Source organism: Pseudorca crassidens, chromosome 19 (assembly GCF_039906515.1).
Source record: "Pseudorca crassidens isolate mPseCra1 chromosome 19, mPseCra1.hap1, whole genome shotgun sequence".
NCBI lineage: Eukaryota > Metazoa > Chordata > Mammalia > Artiodactyla > Delphinidae > Pseudorca > Pseudorca crassidens.
Window position 1 is genome coordinate 44,378,665 of NC_090314.1, and position 15,006 is coordinate 44,393,670.

The 15,006-nt window shown below is 40.6% G+C and overlaps 1 long non-coding RNA gene and 1 pseudogene across 3 annotated transcripts in view; one reads left to right on the top strand and one right to left on the bottom strand.

Moving 5' to 3' along the window:
• LOC137212331 (uncharacterized) overlaps positions 1–15,006 on the top strand; it is a 35,366-nt gene that overhangs the window by 5,379 nt on the left and 14,981 nt on the right. Inside the window, exon 3 of one of the 3 annotated variants that reach the window (XR_010937450.1) lies at positions 217–1,514. The exons of the other annotated variants lie outside the window; for them this stretch is intronic. This is a non-coding gene — a long non-coding RNA (uncharacterized lncRNA). Of the gene's footprint in view, positions 1–216; positions 1,515–15,006 lie in introns of those variants that run through there. 3 annotated transcript variants of the gene reach the window in all.
• LOC137212536 (ribonuclease P protein subunit p30 pseudogene) lies at positions 4,294–5,313 on the bottom strand (annotated as a pseudogene).

A 15,006-nucleotide genomic window follows, 5' to 3' on the forward strand; every position in this document is an offset into this window, starting at 1 on the left:
GCCAGGGGCCCCAGCATTATACGGAGATTTTTACCAAGGATTCCTTTAAACTATCACCGGCGTTACAAGCGTTTTTTTCTGATCTTGTCCTTGTTTGAATCCTTAGTAGTTATTGTGTACTTAATATGTTCTAGACATTGGGCAGTTGAACTACAGACATTATTTTTAACCTTTGTGGCAACTTCTTAAAGTGAATATTTTTATCCCATTTTACAGAAGAGCAATCGGAGGGTGAGGATGTTAAGTGACTTATTATTCAAGGCCACACAGCCAGGAGATGGCCAAGACAGGATCTGGGTCTGCAGTGCCTTCTATACACAACACAACCCTGCTGCTTACAGTGAAAACAAAAAGGACAGAGGGTCGCTCTGACCCCCAAATCATGAGACTGGGTTTCTGCCCTGCACATCAACCAGGAGTTTTAGCTCTTTCCTTTTCCAAAAAGCTTTCTCTTTGAATTTCATTTCTCAGTGTACAGCCTGAGACCCGGTGATCTACTCTTCATGGTTTATCAGAAATGGCATCACAAATGAAATCTTGGGAACCTATAGGCAAATGTGTTTTTAGTTATACTTTTTGACATGTAACCACATCTCCAGAGATCTTATGAAGTACTAGTTAAACTTGCACTTCCCACCCAGCAACTTGACATTATGGGTGTAAATTATTAGTCACTCACAAGTAGCAACCCCCTGAGACAGGGGGAATCCATTTTATTGCCCTAGAAATGAAAACAGACTATTACTTGCTTACAGAGTCAGAAGGAATGTGCCAAATTCAGAATTGTAACTTCGTGATATCACATAATACGGGAATATGATTAACTTGAATTTTTGAACTTGGAATCAATTTAGTGCTGAAATGTATACTTTCCAACTCTAATGCTTCTATGTAAATTTTAAATAATCTTGTTCAATATCTATACATTATGTTTACACATTATACCTTCGTGTTTCTATACATATATATTATCCTAGACTGTAGGCTTCTCAGGCAAGGGCTATGTCTACTTCATTTTTTATCCTGAGTCTTAGCCTAGTATTTGGCTAAACTTCATTCTTGCACGCTTAGAGTTATTTCACTTGAAAGGACTTAATCCTTAATGTATTTGAATGTGTCATTTAAAATTCATTTCATTTGAAAATGACTTTGCTCTAATTTACTGGTATGCTTTGACCGAGATTTATTCTGAATCCAATTATGAATGGGGAGCAACTTCAGAAGTTGAAAAGAGAAATATTCCTTCTTCAGTGGCTTCTTTTTGTGGGGGGAGGGAAGGCTAAGCTAAATAATTAAGCCTCTATTTTAGAGTTTTTAGAAGTGAAAGTAAATTCCTTTGACAGCTGTAAAAATACAGGAAGGTGGGAATGTATAAAATGGGCTTGTTGGCAAAATGATTACATAAGTTGAGGCACAGAGGAACACGACTACAACTTGGGTGACTGTTCAAAAGAATTACATCTTCCATTTCCGTAGAGTTTAGAGAATATTCAAAATGAGGATTATTATTTATATGGCATTTGTAAATCTTTAGATTTTTATTAAGTAAAACATGTGCTCATCTTCTCATGTCAGATTGGTTAGTTTCCTGGTCTTTGTTTGCAGGATTTTCCTCCCTGAGTTCTGTCTCTTAAAGACAGACCTTTCACTGGAATTCCCTGGCGGTCCAGTGATTAGGACTAGGTGCTTTCACTGCTGGGGCCGGGTTCGATCCCTGGTTGGGGAACTAAGATCCTGCAAGCCGCCAGGTGCGGCAAAAAAACCTTCCACTCTGTGCAATTTACTGATTGCTTGGTAGATGATATCTTTCTTTTTTGCTTTGAATAACATTTTAAGGTCCTGTGACTGAATGAAAGAATATTGAGTTACTGACTTTTATGCTGTGCTTTTTTTTTTTTTTTGGTGTACGCAGGCATCTCACGGTTGTGGCCTCTCCCGTTGCGGATCACAGGCTCCGGACACGCAGGCTCAGCGGCCATGGCTCACGGGCCCAGCCACTCCACGGCATGTGGGATCTTCCCGGAACGGGGCACGAACCCGTGTCCTCTGCATCAGCAGGCGGACTCTCAACCACTGCGCCACCAGGGAAGCCCTGAAGTGGGTCTCTTTTAGACTGCATATATATGGGTCTTGTTTTTGTATCCATTCAGTGAGCCTGTGTCTTTTGGTTGGAGCATTTAATCCATTCCCATTTAAGGTAATTATCGATACGTATGTTCCTATTACCATTTTCCTAATTGTTATGGGGGTTTTTTTGTACGTCCTTTTCTTCTCTTGTGTTTCCCACTTAGGGAAGTTCCTTTAGCATTTGTTGTAGAGCTGGTTTTGTTGGTGTTGAATTCGCTTAGCTTTTGCTTGTCTACAAAGCTTTTGATTTCTCCGTCGAAACTGAATGAGATCCTTCCCGGGTAGAGTAATCTTGGCTGTAGGTTCTTCCCTTTCATCTCTTTAAATATGTCATGCCACCCCCTTCTGGCTCATAGAGTTTCTGCTGGGAAATCAGCTGTTAACCTTATGGGAGTTCCCTTGTATATTATTTGTCATTTTCCCCTCGTTGCTTTCAATAATTTTTGTCTATAATTTTTGCCAATTTGATTACTATGTGTCTCGGCGTGTTTCTCCTTGGGTTTATCCTGTATGGGACTCTCTGTGCTTCCTGGACTTTCCCACGATAGGGATGTTTTTCGACTATAATCTCTTCAAATATTTTCTCGGGTCCTTTCTCTCTCTCTTCTCCTTCTGGGACCCCTATAATGCAAATGTTGTTGTGTTTAATGTTGTCCCAGAGGTCTCTTAGGCTGTCTTCATTTCTTTTCATTCTTTTTTCTTTATTCTGTTCCGCAGCAGTGAATTCCACCATTCTGTCTTCCAGGTCACTTATCCGTTCTTCTGCCTCAGTTATTCTGCTATTGATTCCTTCTAGTGTATTTTTCATTTCAGTTATTGTATTGTTCATGTCTGTTTGTTTGTTATTTAATTCTTCTAGGTCTTCGTTAAACATTTCTTGCATCTTCTCTATCTTTGCCTCCATTCTTTTTCCAAGGTCCTGGATCATCTTCACTATCATTATTCTGAATTCTTTTTCTGGAAGGTTACCTATCTCCACTTTAGTTGTTTTTTGGGGGGTTTATCTTGTTCCTTCATCTGGTACATAGCCCTCTGCCTTTTCATCTTGTCTATCTTTCTGTCAATGTGGTTTTTGTTCCACAGGCTGCAGGATTGTAGTTCTTCTTGCTTCTGCTGTCTGCCCTCTGGTGGATGAGGCTATCTAAGAGGCTTGTGCAAGTTTCCTGATGGGAGGGACTGGTGGTGGGTAGAGCTGGCTTTTACTCTGGTTAGCAGAGCTCAGTAAAGCTTTAACCCCCTTGTCTGCTGATGGTTGGGGCTGGGTTCCCTCCCTGTTGGTTGTTTGACCTGAGGCGACTCAACACTGGAGCCTACCTGGGCTCTTTGGTGGGGATAATGGCAGACTCTGGGAGGGCTCACGCCAAGGAGTACTTCCCAGAACTTCTGCTGCCAGTGTCCTTGTCCTCTTGGTGAGACACAGCCACCCCCTGCCTCTGCGGGAGACCCTCCAACACCAGCAGATAGGCCTGGTTCAGTCCTATGGGGTCACTGCTCCTTCCGCTGGGTCCCGACGCACACACTACTTTGTGTGTGCCCTCCAAGAGTGGAGTCTCTGTTTCCCCCAGTCCTGTCGAAGTCCTGCAGTCAATTCCCACTAGCCTTCAAAGTCTGATTCTCTAGGAATTCCTCCTCCCATTGCTTTACCCCTGGGTTGGGAAGCCTGATGTGGGGCTCAGAGCCTTCACTCCAGTGGGTGGACTTCTGTGGTATAAGCGTTCTCCAGTTTGTGAGTCGCCCACCCAGCAGTTATGAGATTTGATTCTATTGTGATTGCGCTCCTCCTACCATCTCATTGTGGCTTCTCCTCTGTCTCTGGATGTGGGGTATCCTCCTTGGTGAGTTCCAGTGTCTTCCTGTCGATGACTACTCGGCAGTTAGTTGTGATTCCGGTGCTCTCGCAAGAGGGAGTGAGAGCACGTCCTTCTACTTCGCCATCTTAATCTCTCAGGTTTTGTTATTTTAATGGCTTAAATATAAGACTGCTTTTACAGACCACTGATATCTAAGTGAAAATAGTGAATCATAAGGAGGTTCCTATTCTGTTGTGGCTGATGGGTTCTCAGATGGCAGAAGGGAGTGCTGACAGAGAAGGGGGACTCGTTTCAGTCCTCACACTTGGCTTTCTTGCAGGCTGGAAGAGAATCATCATCTACTTCTTTTATTTATTTATTTATTATTATTTTTTTCATCATCTACTTCTGATGTCCGAGATTTCTTCACCGTGAAAATAATTCCAAAAGCAGTTTTTCTAGCTTCTCCCTCCATGCAGAAGCACCGCTTGGCAGTTGGTGGACACTGCAGCCTTGCTGTCACTTTCCAACAGCCCAAACAACAACTGTACGTTTGCCACATCGTATGGGCCTCTTATTTCTAAAGGCCTTTCAGCAGCACTAGATATAATTACATTCTTTCCTTTGCAGACCTGCATCAAATTGAGGGCGTTGGAAACTGTGTACCTTCTCATTGTAGAGTCTTTGACAGGGGGGCTATAGACAAGTTCAAAGCCCACACCTCACTCAATTGCCACTTTAATAGGGGGTCTTTTGAAGTAAAATGGTAGCTTCTGTGTTACAGTTATGCAGACTAAATCCACATCTAAATGTGTACAAGCAATATGAAAAAGGTTTTCTGTCTTCAAAAAACTGCAACGATATCATACAGCCGGACTCTTGAAGAAGTTGCTCTCAAAACATTGCAGTGGGGCTTCCCTGGTGGCGCAGTGGTTGAGAGTCTGCCTGCTGATGCTAGGGGACATGAGTTCGTGCCCCGGTCCGGGAAGATCCCACATGCCGTGGAGTGGCTGGGCCCGTGAGCTATGGCTGCTGAGCCTGCGCGTCCGGAGCCTGTGCTCCGCGATGGGAGAGGCCACAACAGTGAGAGGCCCGCGTACCGCCAAAAAAAACAAAACAAAAGCAAAAACAAAAACATTGCAGTGAGATGGATCTGAAATGATAATTGTCAGTCTAGTTAAAATCTTAATCGGTTTTGATTTTCCCTGTACAATTAGCAAAGTTGTAAAGAGTTCAGAAACAGCTACTGGTTTTTCAATTTCCTGTTTCGTTTCCTTAAATTCAACAACATGATTGATGGCAACAACTGAATAGCCCAGGTGAGCGGCATTCTCCACGAGCCCAGCGCCTTCAGGTCGGAACCCTCCCACAGGTCCAAATCCGCAAACGCCGCCATGCCTACAGAGCTTAATGTTGAATCAGACATTGCAGAAAGACAACATTTCTAACTTTGAAAGAAGCCATGGTACTCTGACTGATTTAACTCTTAGTTGAAATTTATGTTTATTTTTTAACTTTTATTTATTTATTTATTTATGGCTGCATTGAGTCCTTGTTGCCACGTGTGGGCTTTCTCTAGTTGTGGCGAGCAGGGGCTACCCTTTGTTGCAGTGTGCCAGCTTTTCATTGTGGTGGTTTCTCTTGTTGTGGAGCATGGGCTCTAGGCATACGGAGTTCAGTAGTTGTGGCTCGCGGGTTCTAGAGTGCAGGCTCAGTAGCTGTGGCGCACGGACTTAGTTGCTCCGTGGCATGTGGGATCTTGCCGGAGCAGGGCTTGAACCTGTGTCCCCTGCATTGGCAGGTGGATTCTTAACCACTGCACCACCAGGGAAGCCCACGTTTTATTTTTATTTTTGATGGAGACTTGAGCAAGAAAAAGGAATAGAAAGAAGCGAAATGGTTGAAAAATGAAGTGGATGAAATGACCTGGCGTTAGTTAGCCCTGGGAAGTGTATAGTGAGAGGAAAATCAGTTGATCATCACTTTATTTCTGTAAATGGTGAGAATGTCTTGTCATAAGGGCTCCCCTGGGACAGGAAGAGGAAGTTGTTTCTCTCTTGCTTCAAAGTGGCAAGCAGGGCCGTGTGTCCTTCATTCAGAACTTCTTGAGAATCTATTACAATAGGTCTGATGCTGTGAAAGACAATGGGGCTCAGAGATGACCAAGACACTCCATGATGCCAAGGAGGCTGTAGCCTAGTTGGAGAAGCTGATTAATGTCAGTAATTATAAATCAGTCAGTGTAAGTGTTAATGAAAAGTTCAGGATATAGAGGAGAGATTCCCAAGTACAACTGGATGAAAGGGAGTTATTAGATGTTATCTGGTGGTGGCCACATGCCAGTGCAGTGCCCAACCAGCCAGGCAACCCGAAGGGACGTGGGGGACAGCCAGTGCATCCTGAGAATGCAGTAATGAGTGACTTGTGGGCAAGTCACATACTGTAAAGCTGAGAAATAATTCACTTATTCCACAAATATTTATTCAGTACCTACTACGAGTGTGACATTGTTCTAGGTCATAAGGATACTTCAGCGAGCAAAACAGACACAAATTTCTGTTTATGGAGCCTCATTCTAGCTAGAATTGTATCTAGAGGGATTGTATTGTATCAATCAATTGTATTGATACATCCAATTGTATCATTGCATCTAGAGGGATATAGACAAGAGCCATATAAGTAAATTATAAGATAATGTGATATAATTCTACTAGGAAGGTGAAGAAGTGGGGACTGGGGGTCTCGGGTTGTATAAGAATCCTGTATCATCTTACACAATAGGAATTTGGGTCTCTAATATCTTAAGTTGCATAATCAAGAAATAGCAGTACAAGCATGTTCTTTAGAAATGTACAGGTTAATACCAGAAATAGTTAAATGATTTTGGAGAGGAAGATTCAGGAGTGGGGAGGCCAGGGGCTGCTATTGTTTAGTATGAGTCTTGTAGGATATTTGATGTTCTACACATTCATTCATTCACTCACTCATTCATTCATTCATTTATCCACAATATTTATGAATACTTTAAGTGTGTGCCAGACCTTGTTGCAGGCACTGGGGATACAGCAGTAAGCACCCCCCCCCAAAAAAAACAGAAAAAAAAAAACCCTAAATTTCTGCCCTCATGGAAATTAAATTCACAGGAGGGGGCCAGAGGTGAAGAGAGCATCTCAGAGGATGATCCATGCTATGGAGACAAATGAAGGGGCCTGGATTTAGGGTTGGTGTTAGGGACGGTGCATTTGTGTATAGAGTAATTAGGACTGGCTTCACTGGAAGTGATAGTTGAATGGAGTGAGGGACCTTCCAAGGGCAAAGGTCCAGAGGTGTGAGAGTGGGTGGAGCAGCGGGTGACCCAGAGCTGGTGCTGAAGGATGGAAGGGAGAGTGGTAGGAAAGGAGGTCAGAGGTAAATGGCGATGCAGTGCAGACGGCTTTGTCTTGCAAAGACTCTGGCTTTTACTCTGTGTAATATGGGAAGCCATTGAACTTTGTAGAGTGATCCCCTATATAGTTAAAAAGAGATTTTATAGACTACACATTATAAATACTGATTTTATTTTTTCCCAATTTGTTTTTTCATTGAATTATATTTGATTTACAACGTTGTGTTAATTTCTGCTGTACAGCAAAATGATTCAGTTATACATTCTTTTTTTAAATATTCTTTTCCATTATGGTTTATCATAGGATATTGAATATAGTTCCCTGTGCTATACAGTAGGACCTTGTTGTTTATCCATTCTGTATATAATAGCTTACATCTGCTAACCCCAACCTCCCACTCATCCCTCCCCCAACCATCTCCCCCTTGATAAATACTGACTTTAAATTAACAGAATAGATAATATACTACCTTTTCAAATGTATATTTTTCTTTATAATCATTATTTGAGAGGAGGAAAGTAGTATCAGTGGTAACAGACACACCCAGTTTTGAATGCAAAGAAATTAAATAAAAGCTAAAGAACAAATTAGTAATGATTCAGAGTGAGACCCTTAACATCTCCCAAATGGGGTCAGGAGCTTAGATTCTGGAAACCCAGGCAGAGCCTGAGCAACTGGAATTTCTTTTCATTCATGCATCCACCCAGTCCATCTATCCTTCCATCTGCCCCTCTGGTCACTAGAAATTACGAGACTTAGTGTCATCCAGGTACAAATATGAGTAAGCCTCTTCTCCCCTCGGGGATTCACAACCTAGGCAGAGAGGCTAGCTTAGGGCTCACAGGTGGATGTACATGGAAGCACCTGGCGAAAGTGGAAAATAGGTGGGGCATGGAACACACAACAGTATATTGTGCAACAGATGCCATCTGGCAGAGATGGTATTCTCATCACAACAGAGTGGTACTTGGTACTGGAGCAACTTTCACACTCCCTAGAAAAATGCCTTTCGAGGCTATTCACAGCCTTTGCCTTTATTCCATGATCACCAAACAATTTTCTGATATCTAGTTTAGTTTGTTGGCACATTGATCATGAGACAAAGGTGCAACGGATAATGGGAAAGCACCAACACCAACACCACTTCCACTGAAAATGAATAAGTTCAGATTCAATGGAGAAATCAAAAGCTTTGTAGACAAGCAAAAGCTAAGAGAATTCAGCACCACCAAACCAGCTCTACAACAAATGCTAAAGGAACTTCTCTCAGAGGGAAACACAAGAGAAGAAAAGGATGTACAAAAACAAACCCATAACAATTAAGAAAATGGTAATAGGAATATACATATCAGTAATTACCTTAAACGTGAATGGATTAAATGCTCCAACCAAAAGACACAGCCTCGCTGAATGGATACGAAAACAAGACCCATGTATATGCTGTCTAAAAGAGACCCACTTCAGACCTAGGGACACATACAGACTGAAAGTGAGGGAATGGAAAAAGATTTTCCATGCAAATGGAAATCAAAAGAAAGCTGGAGTAGCAATACTCATATCAGATAAAATAAACTTTAAAATAAAGAATGTTACAAGAGACAAGGAAGGACACTACATAATGGTCAAGGGATCAATCCAAGAAGAAGATATAACAATTATAAATATATATGCACCCAACATAGGAGCACCTCAATATATAAGGCAACAGCTAACAGCTATAAAAGAGGAAATAGACAGTAACACAATAATAGTGGGGGACTTTATAACACCTCACTTACACCAATGGACAGATCATCCAAACAGAAAATTAATAAGGAAACACAAGCTTTAAATGACACAACAGAGCAGATAGATTTAATTGCTATTTATAGGACATTCCATCCAAAAACAGCAGATTACACCTTCTTCTCAAGTGCGCACAGAACATTCTCCAGGATAGATCACATCTTGGGTCACAAATCAAGCCTCAGTAAATTTAAGAAAATTGAAATCGTATCAAGCATCTTTTCTGACCACAATGTTATGAGACTAGATATCAATTACAGGGGAAAAAACGTAAAAAACACAAACACATGGAGGCTAAAGAATATGTTACTAAATAAAAAAGAGATCACTGAAGAAATCAAAGAGGAAATCAAAAAATACCTAGGCAAATGACAACAAAAACACGATGATCCAAAACCTATGGGATGCAGCAAAAGCAGTTTTAGGAGGGAAATTTATAGCAATACAAGCCTACCTCAAGAAACAAGAAAAACCTCAAATAAATAGTCTAACCTTACACCTAAAGGAACTAGAGAAAGAAGAACAAACAAAACCCAAAGTTAGTAGAAGGAAAGAAATCATGAAGATCAGAGCAGAAATAAATGAAATAGAAACAAAGAAAACAATAGCAAAGATCAATAAAACTAAAAGGTGCTTCTTTGAGAAGAAAAACAAAATTGATAAACCATTAGCCAGACTCATCGAGAAAAAGAGGGAGAGGACTCAAATCAATAAAATTAGAAGTGAAAAAGGAGAAGTTACAACAGACACCTCAGAAATACAAAGCATCATAAGAGACTACTACAAGCAACTCTATGACAATAAAATGGACAACCGGGAAGACATGGACAAATTCTTAGAAAAGTATAACTTTCCAACTTCCTGAACCAGGAAGAAATAGAAAATATGAACAGACCAATCACAAGTAATGAAATTGAAACTGTGATTTAAAATCTTCCAAAACTCAAAAGTCCAGGACCAGATGGCTTCACAGGTGAATTCCATCAAACATTTAGAGAAGAGCTAACACCGATCCTTCTCAAACTCTTCCCAAAAACTGCAGAGGAAGGACCACTCCCAAACTCATTCTATGAGGCCACCATCACCCTGATACCAAAACCAGACAAATGTACTATAAAAAATGATAATTACAGACCAATATCACTGATGAATATAGATGCAAAAATCCTCAACAAAATACTAGCAACAGAATCTAACAACACATTAAAAGGATCATGCATCATGATCAAGTGGGATTTATCCCAGGAATGAAAGGATTCTTCAATATACACAAATCAATCAATGTGATACACCATATTAACAAATTGAAGAATAAAAACAATATGATCGTCTCAATAGATGCAGAAAAAGCTTTTGACAAAGTTCAACACCCATTTATGATAAAAAGTCTCCAGAAAGTGGGCATAGAGGGAACCTACCTCAACGTAATAAAGGCCATATATGACAAACCCACAGCAAACATCATTCTCAATGATGAAAAACTGAAAGCATTTCCTCTAAGATCAGGAAAAAGACAAGGATGTCCACTCTCGCCACTATTATTCAACATAGTTTTGGAAGTCCTAGCCACGGCAATCAGAGAAGAAAAAGAAATAAAAGGAATACAAATTGGGAAAGAAGAAGTAAAACTGTCACTGTTTGCAGATGACATGATACTATACATAGAGAATCCTAAATATCCACCAGGAAACTACTAGAACTAATCAATGAATCTGGTAAAGTTGCAGGATACAAAATTAATGCACAGAAATCTCTTGTATTCCTATACACTAATGTGAAAAATCAGAAAGAGAAATTAAGGTAACACTCCCATTTACCACTGCAACAAAAAGAATAAAATACCTAGGAATTGACCTACCTAAGGAGGCAGAAGACCTGTATGCAGAAACTATAAGACACTGATGAAAGAAATTAAAGATGATACAAACAGATTGAGAGATATACCATGTTCTTGGATTGGAAGAATCAACATTGTGAAAATGACTATACTACCCAAAGCAATCTACAAATTCAATGCAATCCCTATCAAATTACCAATGGCATTTTTTACAGAACTAGAACAGAAAATCTTAAAATTTGTATGGAGACACAAAAGAACCCGAATAGCCAAAGCAGTCTTGAGGGAATAAAACGGAGCTGGAGGAATCAGACTCTCTGAATTCAGACTATACTACAAAGCTACAGTAATCAAGACAATATGGTACTGGCAGAAAAACAGAAATATATATTAATGGAACAGGATAGAAAGCCCAGAGATAAACCCATGTACCTGTGGTTAACTAATCTATGACAAAGGAGGAAAGGGTATACAATGGAGAAAAGACAGCCTCTTCAATAAGTGGTGCTGGGAAAACTGGACAGCTATATGTAAAAGAATGAAATTAGAACACTCCCTAACACCATACACAAAGATAAACTCAAAATGGATTTAAGACCGGACACTATAAAACCCTTAGAGGAAAACATAGGAAGAACACTCTTTGACATAAATCACAGCAAGATCTTTTTTGACCCACCTCCTAGAGTAATGGAAATAAAAACAAAAATAAACAAATGGGACCGAATGAAACTTAAAACTTTTGCACCTCAAAGGAAACCATAAACAAGATGAAAAGACAACCCTCAGAATGGGAGAAGATATTTGCAAACGAATCAATGGACAAAGGATTAATCTCCAAAATATATAATCAGCCTCATGCAGCTCCATATTAAAAATCCAAACAACCCAATCCAAAAATGGGCAGAAGACCTAAATAGACATTTCTCCAAAGAAGATATACAGGTGGCCAAGAAGCACATGAAAAGCTGCTCTACATCACTAATTATTAGAGAAATGCAAATCAAAACTACAATGAGGTATCACCTCACACCAGTTAGAATGGGCATCATCAGAAAATGTACAAACAACAAATGCTGGAGAGGGTGTGGAGAAAAGGGAACCCTCTTGCACTGTTGGTGGAAATGTAAATGGATACAGCCACTATGGAGAACAGTATGGAGGTTCCTTAAAAAACCAAAAATAGAACTACCATATGACCCAGCAATCCCACTACTGGGCATATACCCTGAGAAAACCATAATTCAAAAAGAGACATGTACCACAATGTTCATTGCAGCACTATTTACAATAGCCAGGTCATGGAAGCAACCTAAATGCCCATCGACAGACGAATGGATAAAGAAGATATGGTACATATATACAATGGAACATTGCTCAGCCATAAAAACGAACAAAATTGGGTCATGTGTAGAGACGTGGGTGGATCTAGAGACTGTCATACAGAGTGAAGTAAGTCAGAAAGAGAACAACAAATATCGTATATTAACGCATATATGTGGAACCTAGAAAAATGGTACAGATGAACCGGTTTGCAGGGCAGAAATAGAGACACAGATGTAGAGAGCAAACATATGGACACCAAGTGGGGAACATGGCTGGGTGGGGGTGGGGATGGTGTGATGAATTTGGAGATTGGGATTGCTATATATACACTAATAGTATAAATGGATAAGTAAAAAGAACCTGCTGTATAAAATAAATAAATAAAATTCTTTAAAAAAAAAGAAAAAATAGAAAATGCATAGGAATTGTTACTGAACTAAACTTGGGTCCGTTTGCCCATGGGCAGTAAAGCCAATCTTTTGACACTGGGTTGTGGTGAAGGAAAGTGCAGGCGCCAAGCAAGGAGTCAGGCAGCTAGTGCTCAAAAGACCCGAATTCCCTGATGGCTTTCAGGGAAAGCTTTTTAAAGACAGGGTGAGGGAGAGGGTTGTGGGGTGAGTGATCAGCTCATGGCCATTCTTCTGACTGGTTGGTGGTGAGGTACACAGGAATCAACATCATCAACCTTCTGGTTCCAACCGGTCTGGGATCTGTTTTTTGTGGTCAACATGGAGTTAACTTCTTCCACCCAGTGAGGGTTTCAGTGTCTGCAAAACAGATCAAGGATATGGCTCAGGATATTATCTATTGCCCCTGAGGAGGAACTAAAGGTCCTTGACTTTAATGGCTAATGTATTATTTTGTCTTGCTTGCTTTCCTTTGTTTCTGTTTTTTCTCACTCTCTGGTTAAGTTTATTCTCTGGAACTTGGGAAAGGCCTAGGAGGCTAACGTTTTTCTACAAACAAGAGGTAGGTGGAAGACATGGGGGAATCTGTCCCAGGAAGGCCCCGTAGGGTCCTCCTTGGTTACAGGATCTCTTGTTAATGCGGTTTATATGACTCCATTCCCTTAACTCCTATCAACCAGACTGATAAAGTCAAATTTCTGAACCTTGAAGTTTGAGGACTTTGCCAACAAATGTGTTGAATGAATAAGCCTATAAAGTGCAGTGACTCTGGAAAGCCCCTCTGGAAATATTATCTCCTTCATATCTGCTGTAAATACAGGGGTACACCTACAGCCACAAGTGTGGAACACTGACAGCCACGTAAGGAAACACAGCACAATAATACCCAGTATTGGGTCCCACAAAATGGGCTATCTTAAGAAGGGACTAAAATATCCCAAACTTCAGTACAGGGCTATGGAGGGATCTTAGGTGAGGTCTGGATACAGTGTCTGACACAGCAAGTACACAGTTGATGGTTAATAAGTGCATGAATGAGTATGAGGGGTCCAATTTATCTGTTTTAAAGAGGAAGAAATTTCTTTGTATTTTTCTTAAAAATCCTTCCTGTTTGTATGGTGTCTACCGACAATTAAAATGTATTTTACTATGTGTTCCTTTCATTACCCAAGGAATTTGATGGCATGTTTCTGTAGGTAAATGAGCATGAAAGAATCATTTCACGTCAGCTTCGTCCCGGGAAAGAACACAGGACGAGGAGTCAAGATTCGCAGGGTTTTATTCTCCGTGTTACTGTGACCAAGTTTCTTTATCTTTCAGGAAATAAGATCATTGCAGATAAAATGCATCATTTGGGCTCTTAAGTCTTAAGATCCCATTTTATGGCTTTGAAAGAAATACCACATTTATTTACCTCTCGCTCACTCTGCTGGATGATTGGCTTTCTGCTTTGCTCTTACAATGATTTTTTTCTCTTTTTGTAGTTAAAAACTTTTTTTCTCTTTTTGTAGTTAAAAATCCCCAAGCTTATATTGAATTATAATTAGACTCAAGAGAAACCCTTTGACCCAGTGGTTCCCTTCCTTCAGAGGCACCTTGGAATCCCCTGGGGGCTTGATGTTATAGGCTAAGGATATATTCAGGCTTTTACTGTGTTCAGTGTTCCTGTCCTGGAGGATGGCATTTGGCCAGTTTCTTCAAATCCAAGTACTCAGAAGCCATGGTTCTTTGTGTTTTTAACCTGGAGACCATTGCCTTAAGCCATCATGGACACGTTAAGGAATGTATCAAAGCATTGGACCGGCTCAGGATATGGGCACCCCTACTTTCTCCTGACTTGATCGTTCAAATAAGTCTACTTGGAATTTGCCTTCAAGGTCCTGCTAAGTTCTAAGACTGTTGTGTGACAGAGTTGCTGTCCTACCCTTCTACGTTCATTGTTAGTTTACTTCAAAGCCTTCCTATAACTCTTGCGGTTTTTGTGACTCTTGTAACTGACACTCCTGAAAAAGGAGCCCACAGGAGTACTTATTATCTAGGACATTGTGGTCATGAAATCCATATTCACATTGATTTTATTGCAAAACTCAGATGGCTTAACAAGTCTACGTGTTAATTTGCTTAGTATTCAGATTTTTAAAATGTTTTAGCTTCCCAGATTCTCCCACTTCAAATCAGAAGTCCCTGCCCTCGTAATACTTGGTCTGTGGCACTTGTCTGCATCTCTGCAAACCTCAGCCACCCCTGGTCTCCATAGCATGGCCCCCCCTGCAGTCAGTGACAGTCGATAGGGGTTTTACTTCACCTCTTAGCAAACAAAGAATGAGGCAATGTGAGATCATGATGTC